Source organism: Erinaceus europaeus, unplaced genomic scaffold (assembly GCF_950295315.1).
Source record: "Erinaceus europaeus unplaced genomic scaffold, mEriEur2.1 scaffold_326, whole genome shotgun sequence".
Taxonomy (NCBI): domain Eukaryota; kingdom Metazoa; phylum Chordata; class Mammalia; order Eulipotyphla; family Erinaceidae; genus Erinaceus; species Erinaceus europaeus.
In genome coordinates, this window is record NW_026647300.1 from 44671 (window position 1) to 58360 (window position 13690).

Here is a 13690-nt window from a genome sequence, read left to right on the forward strand (position 1 = left end):
AGAAGAAAATAACTTGATATCTAAGTTGAACTCTTAATGATTTGTCCCTATACTCTGGCCCTAGATACCTTCAGAAAAAAAAAAAAAGTATTTCCTTCACATAATCACCCTTTCCCAATTTCTTTTCCTTCTCCTTAAAGTAATGATAATATTCTATGGGATACAACTGATTATTAAGAGTACAGATGAAGAGTTGATCCCTTGAAATATTTATTCAGTCTTCCTCTGTAAAATTACGAGCTGTGGGGATTAAAATCTACTAGAATGAGGAGTCGGGCGGTAGCACAGTGGGTTAAGCACACGTGGAACAAAGTGCAAGGACCGATGTAAGAATCCCAGTTCAAGCCACCGGCTCCCCACCTGCAGGGGAGTCGCTTTACCAGTGGTGAAGCAGGTCTGCAGGTGTCTGTCTTTCTCTCTCCCTCTTTGTCTTCTCCCCTCTTTCCATTTCTCTCTGTCCTATCTAGCAATGATGACATCATTAACAACAATAAAACAAGGGCAATAAAAAGGGAATAAATAAATAAACTTTTTTAAAAAGAACTTAAAATCTACTAGACTGGGCCAGGGTAGAGAGCATAATAGTTATTCAAAGAGACTCTCATGCCTGCGATTCCTAAATCCCAGGTTCAATCCCCCATACCACCATAAACTAAGAATTCCCAGGGGCCTGCCTTTCTGCAGTTTACTCCTCAGAATACTCTTTCTCTACCTTTTTCATCATTAATGCCCACCTCACTATTCCTCATAGGAATATGATCAAAAGATGGTGAACTTATAGTTAACATAGTAAACTTTATGTGAACTTTCAAGCAGGCAATCATTTGGTTTGCAGCAGGGGAATGAGTTAGGTGTGAGAGGTTACAGGCCTCTGTGAATCCTGGGGTGGTTGAGCACACATGTTAACAGTGCACAAGGACCTGGGTTTGAGTCCTTGGTCCCCACCTGCAGGAGGAAAGCTTTGCAAGTGGTGAAACAGTGCTACAGGTGTCTCTCTGTCTCTCTATCACCTCCTTCCCTTTCCATTTCTGGCTGTCTATATTTTATTAAATAAATTTTAAAAAAGAAATATGTTATAATTACTTTAGCCTCTTTAACTAGGGTACCAGTTATTTGGTTGAGGCAAATTCTGAGGCTTTCAGATGTTACAGCTTGGGGCAACTTTTTTAAAGCACAATTATGTGTAAGAACCTGGTTTTAAATCCTCAGTTTCAGGAGTCAGGCGGTAGCACAGCAAATTAAGCGCACGTGGCGCAAAGCACAAGGGCTGGCATAAGGATCCTGGTTCAAGCCCCTGGCTCCCCACCTGCAGGAGGTCGCTTCACAGGCAGTGAAGCAGGTCTGCAGGTGTCTGTCTTTCTTTCCCCCTCTCTATCTTCCCCTCCTCTCTCCATTTCTCTCTGTCCTGCCCAACAGCAACAACAACTATGACAACAATAACATCTACAATGAGCACAACAACAAGAGCAACAAAATGGAAAAAATAGCCTCCAGTAGCAGTGGAATCATAGTGCAGGCACCAAACCCTAGCAATAACCCTGGAGGCAAAATAAATAAATAAATAAATAGGAAAAAAATCCTCAGTTTCCATTTGCAAGGGGTAAGTTTTATGAACAGTGAAACAGAAAGCAGGTATTTCTCTCTCTTCCTCTCTATCTACCCTTCCCCCTCAATTCCTCTCCATCTCTATCCAAAATAAATAGACAGATAGATAGATAAATAGATATTATTTTAAAAATTAAATTTAAAAAGAAGTCAATTTCCTATTTTTGAGTGATAAAACCATATCAATAACTTATAAATTTTAAACTAATGTGACACCCAGGAGGTGGTACAGTGACTGTATTCACAAGGTCCTGAGTTCATTCCCGAGTATTGCATATGCCAGAATGATGCTCTGGTTCTCTTCCTCCTTCATGAATAAATAAACATTCTTTTAAAAAGTGACCAGGGACAAGGGTAGATGGCATAATGGTTATGCAAAGAAACTCTTGTGCCTGAGGCTTCAAAGTCCCAAGTTCAATCCCCTGTATCACCATAAGCTAGAGTTGAGCAGAGCTCTGGTAAAAATAAATAAATAAATACATATTTTTAAAAGTTTATTTAGAAGAAGAAGAAGAAGAAGAAGAAGAAGAAGAAGAAGAAGAAGAAGAAGAAGAAGAAGAAGAAGAAGAAGAAGAAGAAGAAGAATGTAGGAAGTCTAAAATGAAAAAGTGACCAGTACCATCAACATTAAAATCTGGGAAAACAATGAAAAATTTAAATTAATTTTTTGCCTATTGCACTTCTCTACTATTTTATTTCAGAGCAACATGATTGTCTCTTTATGTGACAATGATATTTTTTATTTATTTATATAAAAATTAGAAAGCTATTTTCTTTGCTTGCTGCTAGATTGGTGTCTTTAAGGACTTTTGATACGGAGATTGTCCGTTATCTAGATATTTTTTGTTATCTATATTGTCCGTTATCTAGATACATTTTGTTATCTAGATATTTGATAGTTTCTGACCTAATGTCCCTGTCTTTGATCCACTTGTAGTTGACTTTTTTACAAGGTGACATGTGGTGGTCTAATTTCATTTGTTTGCACATGTGCTCCTGGGGATTGAACTCAGGACCTCATGCTTGAGAGTCCAGTGTCGTAGCCACTGTGCCACCTCCAGGACCACTGTCTGCATGTTTCTATTTAAATTTCCCAACACCACTCTCCTTCCTCCATTTAATGACTTATACCCCTTTGTCAAAAATTAGTTGTCAAAGGTGTGGGGCTTGTTTTTGGTCAGCCCTCATGTTAATGATCTTTACAGAGAAGGGCAGTGGAAGAGCACTAGGCAATAAACTTCAGGGCTCTCTCCCTGTTCTTAGTTAATTGTAACATACATACCTCCCCCAGTGATCTGGAATGAAGAGCAGCATGTAAGACAGTGTGGAGGAGAAAGGATGAATTTCATCTCTGTCCCTACCAATGCGAGTCATATAACCCATTCAGTTTCAGTACATTTTTAATCTATATTTACCTATTATTGGATAGAGAGAAATAGGGAGAGAGACAGAGACAGAGAGACACCTGCAGCCCTGCTTCACCACTCATGAAGCTTTCACCTTGCAGGAGGGGACCAGGGGCTTGAACCTGGGTCCTTGCACACTGTAACATGTGCACTTAACCAGGTGCACCACACTTGGCCCCCAATTTCAAGTGCATTTTGTATTTGACTACTAGAAACAGATTTTTGGAGATCACCTTAAGGAAAATGAAATAAGAAGAGATGGCATTTAATGAAAAATAAGTCATGTGAAATACATGTCAGTTGGGACTAGGCAGTGGTGCACCTGGATGCATCACATACATTACAGTGCATAAGGACCCAGGTTCAAGCTCCAGGTCCTCACCTACAGAGGGAAAGCCTCACAAATGGTGAAGCAGGGCTACAGATGTCTCTCTATCTCTTTCCCTCTCAATTTATCTCTATTTCTATCCAATAATAAATAAAAATAAAATTTTTAAAGAAATATACGTAAACTTACTCTCTACTATTCAAAGTTACATTATAGTTAGCATATTATATTGATGGTCTATGATAAGTATAGATTTACATAAGTGGACTCTATGGTGACGATCAGGGTGAAAGTGAGTTTGTGGTCTAAGATATGTTTTTAGTGTCTTATTACACTTTTTTTTTCTTGCCTCCAGGGTTATCACTGGGGCTCAGTGCCTGCATTATGAATCCACTGCTCTTAGAGGCCATTTTTTTCCCCTTTTGTTGCCTTTGTTGTTTATCGTTGTTGTTGTTATTGCTGTCATTGTTGTTGGATAGGACAGAGAGAAATGGAGAGAGGAGGGGAAGACAGAGAGGGGGAGAGAAAGACAGACACCTGCAGACCTGCTTGACCGCCTGTGAAGCGACCTCCCTACAGGTGGGGAGCTGGGGGCTCGAACTGGAATTCTTGCACCTGTGCTTGTGCTTTGCACCCGGCTATAAGTGCTTAACCCACTGTGTACTGCCCAGCCCCCATTTTATAACACTTTTAAATTTAAAAAACATATATGTGTTGCTGGAGAGAATCCATGGTCTTACATATGTGAGATAGGAGCCCAACATGGAACTGCCTTTACAGCCCCTATAATTATATTCTTTTTTTCTTTCTTTATTGGGGGATTCATTTTTTACAGTCGACAGTAAATATGTTTGTATATGCATAACATTTCTCAGTTTTCCACATAACAATACAACCCCCATATAATTCTATTCTTTACTGCCTATAGAATTAATAGAATCTGGGGAGTAGGGAGGTAGCTCAGCGGGTTAAGCACATGTGGCAAAGCGCAAGGACCAGCATAAGGCTCCTGGTTCGAGCCCCCAGCTCCCCACCTGCAGGGGAGTCACTTCACAGGTGAAGCAGGTCTGCAGGTGTCTATCTTTCTCTCCCCCTCTCTGTCTTCCCCTCTTCTCTCCATTTCTCTGTTCTATCCAATAACAACAACAATAAAAAAAAAGAATTAATAGAATCTGGGGGCCGAGGTGTTGGTACACCTGGTTAAACATACATATTACTATGCTCAAGGGCCAGGGTTCAGGCCCCTGTTCCCCACCTGCAGGGGGGTGGGGGATACTTAGCAAGTGGTGAAGCAAGTCTATCTTTTCCTCTTCCTATCTCCCCTCCCTTCTCAATTTCTCTCTGTCCTATCAAATAAAATAGATTTAAAAAAAAGAAAAGAAAAAGAAAAAAATGAAAATAATGGCCACAGGGAGCAGTGGATTTATAGTTCCAGCACCAATCCCCAACAATAAACCTTGTAGCAATTTAAAAAAGAAGAATTAATGCAGTCTAGCATAAAACTTACTTCTTTGATAGATTCTTGGATTTTTCATATTTAATGTTTAGCTTTTTTTTTTTTTTTGCCTCAAGGGTTATCTCTGGGGCTCAGTGCCTGCACTACAAATCCACTGCTCCTGGAGGCCATTTTTTGCTGCCCTTGTTATTATTATTGTTGTTGTTACTGTATAGTACAGAGAGAAATTGAGGGGAGGAGACAGAGAGGGAGAGAAAGATAGACACCTGCAGACCTGCTTCATCACCTGTGAAGGGAACCCTCTCCAGGTAGGGAGCCCTGGTCTCAAACCAGGATCCTTCCTCTGATCCTTGCACTTACATGTGCATTTAATCCACTGTGCTACCACCCCGGCTCCCTGTTTAGCTTTTTTTAATGTTTATGTATTCGTACTTATGACAGACAAAGAGAAACACCAGAGAAAGGTGCACCATCTGTCATAAAGCCGTCAGGGGTTAGACGTGGGGCTGCAGGTTGGGCATGGTGGTCTCATTTGCATTGGGCGTGGTGGTCTCATTTGCATTGGGCGTGGTGGTCTCATTTGCATTGGGCGTGGTGGTGTTTATTTGCATTTCCCTAGTGATGTGTGACCAGGAGCTTTTCATTTCTGTGTACCCACCCGAATGTCTAGAGAACTGTGTATTCAGATATTTTGCCCACTTAAAATATTCAGTGTCCATTTACGATAAAGAGAATTCACATGTAAAGGATAAAAACAAAAACAGTCTTCAACATACTAATGACCATATATACTAGACCTACAGTCAACATCACACTCCATGGTGAGAAACTGAAAGCTTTGCCCCTCACATCTGTGACTAGAGAAGGAGATAGATTCATTCTCACCACTGCTGTTCACTGGCACTTAATCTCATCAGCCTAAGTACAGCTGCTCTGGTCACCAGGTAGCTATGGGTGTGACAAGCTGCGTCCTCCCAAATTCATGCTGAAGTCCTAACACTTCTGGGTTCTCAAAATGTGACAGTATTTCCCAAAGCGGGCTTTCAGGAGGGCACATCATTCAAATCAGGTCTTTAGGGTGGGTCCTGTGGGGAATAGTGCAAAACGCACTCTGTCTATGCCTTAAAACAAGGACTAAGACACTGAGAGTCATGAGCAAAGCAAAAGTTTTACATATATATATAGGTTCAAGGGTATAAACCAGCAAGTACAACAACGCAATCTTCAGAGCCTTTTTATACATCACTGGACATGGAAACAACCTGTCCTCTTCCCCTTTGGTGAGAGGTAATTGGAGATAGGGGATTATAGTGGGAAAGGAAGTGCAAGGAAGGGGATTCTGGCCAAGACAATGTGAGTAGACTGGGTAAGACAGATTGAGGAAGGGGCTTTTGGCCAGGAAGTCTGAGTTTACAATGTGGCTATAATGGGAATGGGATATTTAGGAAGGGGCTGGGAAGTCTAAGCTAATTTTGAAGAAAAACAAGGCATGGTTGTAGTCACATAGACATGTAAAAGTCAGGGGTCTGTAGTCATATTGCACTGGTAGATATCAATGAAAAGGCTACAACCAACTGGGCTTTTTCTCACAGTCCTAATCCAATATGGTTGCTGTTTTTTTTGGGAAATTGTGCAGATGTGGTTGAGCTTGGCGGGGCTCACAAAGCACCCTACATTCCCTGCTACTATGACCTGTCCTTTTATTATCTACATATCAACCTTCTGCTTTGTCTTACAAATGACTAAAGGTCTCCTTCCTAATTGCCCCTAGGGTATTTTTTATTAATCCTACCAGTTGAAACCCTCGCAATAGTTGCTAAGGAAGTTCCTACCTTTCCAGCCTCTTCTATTTTTCTCCGCCCCTCTCCTAACCATGTATGGTATCGTCTAGTCACTTCCATTGCTGTCTTGTCTCTTCCGTGTCTGACCTGGAGGAGGGCGGGCATGCAGACCAAGAGGCTGACTCCAGCCATTGCGGTTGGCGCCACATGGCTTAACCAGATGTGCTACCACCGGACTCTGGGAAGCTCGGATGAATAAAGATTTGAATTGTCCTGCCACCACAAACTAAGTCCCTGGGTCATCTCTCTCTCTCTCACGTGAGACGCTAGCCAAACATATACTTTCAAATACAGAAGAAAGATAATGTGAAGACACAAGGAGAAGACTACTACTTAAGAACCCTTCATTTTGTAGAAAGCCAGAGAGACCTTAAAAGAACCAGTGCAGGCTGGGGAGATATCACAGTTGTTTTTTTGCAATAGACCTTCAAGCCTAAGGTCCCAGCGGTCACAGGTTCCATTCCTGACACCACCAGATGACAGAGCTGAACAGGAAGCCACAGATGTGACTGCAAATGGATATCTTCTTTTATTTTAGTTTTTGCCACTAGGGTTATTGCCGGGATTCCATGCCTACATGGACACTGGCAGTCTTCTATTTTTTTTTTCTTTTTATTATTTATTTATTGTTTATAGACAGTAAGAGACAAAGAGAAGGAAAAACACCTTCAGCACTGTTCCACCACTGGGGAAGCATCCCCACTACAGGTAGGGGACTTGCGCCATCGTCCTCCAGCATGGACTGGATGCACTCTACTGGGTGCACCAACAGCGGGCCCTACAAATCTACAAAGCAGTTTTTTTTAAAGGGAGAGAGAAATAATTGTTACTATTATTTTTTTAATATTTATTTATTTTCCCTTTTGTTGCCCTTGTTTTTATTGTTGCTGTTGTTATTGATATTGTCGTTGTTGGATAGGACAGAGAGAAACGGAGAGAGGAGGGGAAGACAGAGAGGGAGAGAGAAAGATAGACACCTGCAGACCAGCTTCACCACCTGTGAAGCGACTCCCCTGCAGGTACAGAGCTGGGGGCCCGAACCGGGATCCTTACGTGGGTCCTTGCGCTTTGCACCACGTGTGCTTAACCGCTGCACTACTGCGCCACTCCCCCTGAGAGAAATAATTTTTAAGTATTTTATTTATTTATTTATTTATTTATTTATGAGAGAGATGCAGAGAGAGAACAGACACAGAGAGAAACACCAGAGCACTGCTCAGCTCTGGTTTATGGTGTGTGTGGGGATTAAACCTGGGACTTTGGAGCCGCGGGCATGACAGTCTCCTAGCATAACCATTAAGCTATCCACCCCCGCCCAACAAAGTAGATTTTTAAAAGCTTGTAAAGCAAAGTGCATTTTAAAAAATATTTTATTTATTTCAATGAGAGCCTACACCCGCCCCCCCTCAACAAAGTAGATTTTTAAAAACTTGTAAAACAAAGTGCACTTTAAAAAATATTTTATTTATTTATTTCAATGAGAGAGATACAGAAAGAAAGATACAGAGATAGAGACCAGAGCACTAAACAGTTCTGACTTATGACGGCACCCTCAGTAAACCTGGGACCTTGGAGCCTCAGGCATGAAAGTCTTTTTGCATAAGCATCATGCTATCTCCCAAGCCCTAAAAGAATATATTTTAAAAAGATTGTACTGGATGTTCCTGGGTAGATGACCCCACCAATGTGTTCTGGAGCTCTGCTTCCCCAGATCCCTGCCCCGCCGGGGAAAGAGAGAGACAGGCTGGGAGTATGGATTGACCTGCCACCGCCCATGTTCACCAGGGAAACAATTAGAGAAGCCAGACTGTCCACCTTTTGCATCCCATAATGACCCTGAGTCCATCCTCTCAGAGGGATAAAGAATAGGAAAGCTATTGGGATGCGGAGTTCTGGTGGTGGGAATTGTGTGGAGTTGTACCCCTCTTATCCTATGGTTTTTGTCAGTGTTTCCTTTTTATAAATAAAAATTAAAAAAAAATATATTGCAAAGCAGAACCAACTCTGTGGACAAGACAGTTTGGCCTCACACTTCTAGCTTCCAGGATGAAGAGAAAATAATTTCTGCTGTCTAAGTCACTCAGTCTCTGATATTTTTGTCATGATAGCCCTAGTAAACAGAGTAATAATGGGAATTGGAATTAGATTAAATTTAGATCAACAATTGGAGGGAGTATTTTTTTTAACTTCTAGGAAAGGAAGTAAAAGATGTAATATTCTTTCTTTTCAACGTTGTGAAGAGATGAAGTTTGTAAACTCTGTGGTTATTTTTACCCTAAGAGAGATGCTACCCTAAGAATGAGGAAATACTTATGGTTGAGCATTGCCAAGAATATTGTGAAAACAAGAGCTATAATTACTTAATTAAGCCAGTCTCAAAGCCAGCTCAATCTCTGGACTTCCAGTTACAGGAGCCAATGAATCTCTTCAGTTATCTAAGTCAGTTACAGCCAAGTTTTCTGGTATGTACAATCCATGTTTCATTTCATATGTTACCAGCACTTCATTTAATAGAAAAAGTTTGAGGTCTCATCTAATTTAAGTAGTTTTTCAGATGAGCATGATCAAATAACTCAAAACAATTTTCTTTTGTTTTCATAGTTACTAACAAGAAGAGTGGAAGAAATAAAACATGGGAGTCGGGCGGTAGTGCAGCGGGCTAAGCGCAGGTGGCGCAAAGCACAAGGACCGGTGTAAGGATCCCAGTTTGAGTCCCTGGCTCCCCACCTGCAGGGGAGTCGCTTCACAGGCGGTGAAGCAGGTCTGCAGGTGTCTGTCTTTCTCTGCCTCTCTCTGTCTTCCCCTCCTCTCTCCATTTCTCTCTGTCCTATCCAACAACAACGACATCAATAATAACTACAACAATAAAACAACAAGAGCAACAAAAGGGACTAAATAAATAAATTTTTTTTAAAAAGAAAGAAAACATTCAGGGTCGAAGATAGATAGTACAGTGGTTATTCAGAGACTCTCATTCATGCCTGAGGTACCAAAGTCCCAGGTTCAAGACCCTGCACCAGTATAAGCCAGAGCTGAACAGTGCTCTGGTCCAAAAAAAAAAAAAAAGAGAGAAAGAAAGAAGAAAAGAAAAGAAAAGAAGAGAGAAAATAAAATAAAGGAAAAGAAAGAAAGAAAGAAAGAAAGAAAGAAAGAAAGAAAGAAAGAAAGAAAACATTCATTCTTTTCCTTTATTTGTTCTTCTTTTTGGTCATTGCCAAGGTTTCACCGCTCCCGGCTGATATTTTTCAGAGAGCAATGGAGAAAGATCATCACAGAGAGGGTGGGCAGTGAGGGCAGAGTGAAAGACATCACAGTACTGAACTTCCTCTCAGCCCAGCAGGGGCTGAGCTTAAACTCGGGTCACCACAGCAAAACAGGAGAGCTATCTTGCTGACTTAGAAAACGTTCAGTCCTTTTTTTTTTTTTTTTTTTTTATCTTCCATCAAGGTTTTTACTGGAGTTCAGCGCCTGCATGGCTCCAGCATTTCTGATGGTCGTTTTTCTATAGAAGGAGAGGGAGGGAGGGAGGGAGGGACACCTGCAACACTGCTCTACTGCTTGGGAAGTTTCCACTCTGCAGGAGGGGGGGTGTGGGCTTGACCCCAACTCCTTTTTTCATAGTAACTTGTGTGTTCTAATGGATTCGCCACCAGCCAGCCCTGAAAACATTCATCTGTATCTAATTAATTCATAAAGGCTAGAAATTCAGCCAAGAACTGGAATACTGACAAAGCAACAAAAAATAATAATAATCTGTAGACTAGCTTTTTGTGTCAGGGAAGTGAATGAACTCTGTCTTTCCATGGAGCCTTATCTTTTTTTTTTTTTTTTTTGCCTCCAGGGTTATGACCAGGACTTCTTCTTCTAGCGTTTGCCCTTCTTCCGTAGCCAGTCAACAGCGTCAGGTTGAGCCTGATGTAAAGTTTCGAGACCTCCTTTGAATCTGGAGAGGTGGCAGTCGTTGACTATGTGGGTCATAGTCTGTCTGGAGCCGCAGGGGCAGTTCGGGTCGTCTCTGGCTCCCCAGTGATGGAACATAGCGGCACCGGCCATGGCCTGTTGGATAGTGATTGAGGAGGGCCCAATCATAACGTGCTAGTACCTGCACTGTGAATCCACTGCTCCTGGAGGTTATTTTTTTCCTTTTTGTTGCCTTTGGTGATTATCATTGTTGTTGCTGTTGTTGTTACTGGATAGGACAGAGAGAAATGGAGAGAGGAGGGGAAGCCTGAGATGGGGAGAAAAGACAGACACCTGCAGACCTGCTTCACTGCTTGTGAAGCAGACCCTGCCCCCCCAGGTGGGGAGCTGGGGGTCGAACCCGCTTCTTTATGCTGCTCCTTTCACTTCGCGCCATGGGCGGTTAACTCGCTGCACTACCGCCCGGGCTCCCTAGCCTCATCTTTTAATCTGTCTCTCTGCCTCACTCTCTTTTTTTTACAGTTTATTTGTTGATGAGAGATAGAAATAGCACTGCTCGGCTCTAGTTTATGGTAATGCCGGGGGTCAAACCTGGGACCTTCGGACTCGAGGCGTGAAAGTCTGGTCCACTACTGCTTCATAATCTCCCTAGCCCTTTGATCTGTGTAGGAGGAGCTCTGTTTTATCTGACACGTATGCCCTTTATTTCTTTCTCCTGCATGGACCTCAAGATTCCTGTGGTGCTTCAAACATTCTTCTAAAAGAACCAGCACCCCTGTCTAATTTTTTTCCTGTCTAATTTTGAATACCTCAAATTCTTTATACTTTCTTTCATAAGCTGTACCGCATCCTTATATTTTCAAAGTAGCTTTCATATTTTAAGCGGTTAAAACACATTTTAGGACAATATAGACCGTGTTGTTTCCTGCATAGGCAAATCATATTGACCAATGGAGGAAGTGAAAATTTTATCATCCGTCCACTTTAAACTTCTTGAGAATTTCAGACCACTGCATCTCATTTACATTGACATTTTAGTTCCAGAAAATGGAAAATGCCATACACACACACACACACACACATATATTTTCATTTTATTCATTCTAAGCTATGCTTTTGTGAATGGGGATTTTTATTATTATTTTTTTAATTCTTGGCAAGCTAAATGTTGAAATGGGATTGTTGACCACATATACATAATATTATATTTTTATAAAAAGAGTAGAAAGATACTATAACTATAGATATTCATATGATTTTTTTTTTAGTTTTGTAACTGGGCTGGGGAGATGGCACAGAGGCAGTACACAAGACTGACATACCTGAGGCCCCAAAGATTACATGTTTAATTCCCAGCCCCCAGGCCAGGCAGTGGCGCACCTGCATAAGCGCTCAGTTCCCAACCCTACCATATGCCAGAACTAAGCAGTGTTTTTGTTTTTCTCTCAAAATAAATAAGTAAAATATTTTGTTGTGGGGGGCTCTAACTATAACAATGACAGGGAAACCTCTTCAGTGTCAGGAATTGTGACCAGTATAGACCACACAATATACAGTAGCTGAAATGTGACTGGGGAAATAGTTTAGCTAGTAGAACTTCAAACTCTCATTTAGACCCCAGACTACACATGGAGGACCGTGGTGTTCTGTCTTGTCTCTCTTTCCCTCTTTCTCTCTCATGTGAGATTCTCTCACAAGTGATGGAATAAATCTTAAAACACGTTCACTGAGGGGGCCAGGCGGTGGCACAGTGGGTTAAGTGCACATGGCATATGGCACAAAACGCACGCAAAGACTGGCAGAATGAACTCGGTTCGAGCCCCTGGCTCCCCACCTGCAGGGGAGTCACTTCCCAGGCGGTGAAGCAGGTCTGCAGGTGTCTATCTTTCTCACCCCCTCTCTGTCTTCCCCTTCTTTCTTGATTTCTCTCTGTGCTATCCAGCAACAATGATAGCAATAACAACAAAAATAACAATAATGATAAACAACAAGGGCAACAAAAGGGGAAAAAACAGCCTCCAGGTTTTGGCTATTACAAATTGTGCTGCCAAGAACATATGTGTACACAGACCTTTTTGGATGAGTGTGTTGGGTTCCTTAGGATATATCCCCAGGAGAGGAATTGCAGGATCATAGGGTAGGTCCATTTCTAGCCTTCTGAGAGTTCTCCAGATTGTTCTCCACAGAGGTTGGACCAATTGACATTCCCACCAGCAGGGCAGGAGGGTTCCTTTGACCCCACAACCTCTCCAGCATTTGCTCCTGTTATCTTTTCTGGTGTATGACATTCTCACAGGAGTGAAGTGGTATCTCATTGTTGTCTTTATTTGCATTTCTCTGACAATCAAAGACTTGGAGCATTTTTTCATGTGTTTTCATGGGGATTGAACTCAGGATCCCATGTTTGAGAGTTCAATGCTTTATCCACTGCACTACTTCCTGGACCACAAGATGACATTTTCTAGAAGATTCTTGTCCAATTTCTAGGCTTCAGTGTCTAGAAAACTCTTAGCTACCAAGTATATTGACTGTAATCCATTAATTCAGTATATTCCTGAATATAACAAGGGGATATCCACACATCTAGATGTAATATCAATGTACTAGAGTGATATCTGGTTCTTTCTCTCTCCTCCTATCTTTCTCATTAATTAATTAATTAATCTTTCTTTCTTTAAGAAAGAAAGAGAGAAAGAAAATATCATCTTGATTTAAAGTTCCAAAATAGTTGGACCACCAACCTTTTGAAGCTAATAGGCAGTGGTCACTGATGCATAGGCTGCTATTTTAATGCCATTTGGACAGTGGCTGGGAGGTGGCTTGTCCAGTTGAATGCACAGGCTACGTTCAAGACCCTAGCCAGCACTTGGGAGAATCTTCTGGGGGAAGCTTTATAAGTGGTGGGGCAGTGCTATGGTGTCTCTACTCTCTCTCTCCTCTTTATCTCTGTCTCTTACTCTATTTAAAAGGGAAAAAATGGTTGCTAGGGCTGGTGGAATTGTGCATACAATGAGTCCCAGAGATAACCCTGATGGAAAAATAACACAAAGAAGATAAAATATTTGCCCTTTAGTCTAGAAAACTCTCAGAAGGCTAGAAATGGACCTGCCCTATGACCCTGCAAATCCTCTCC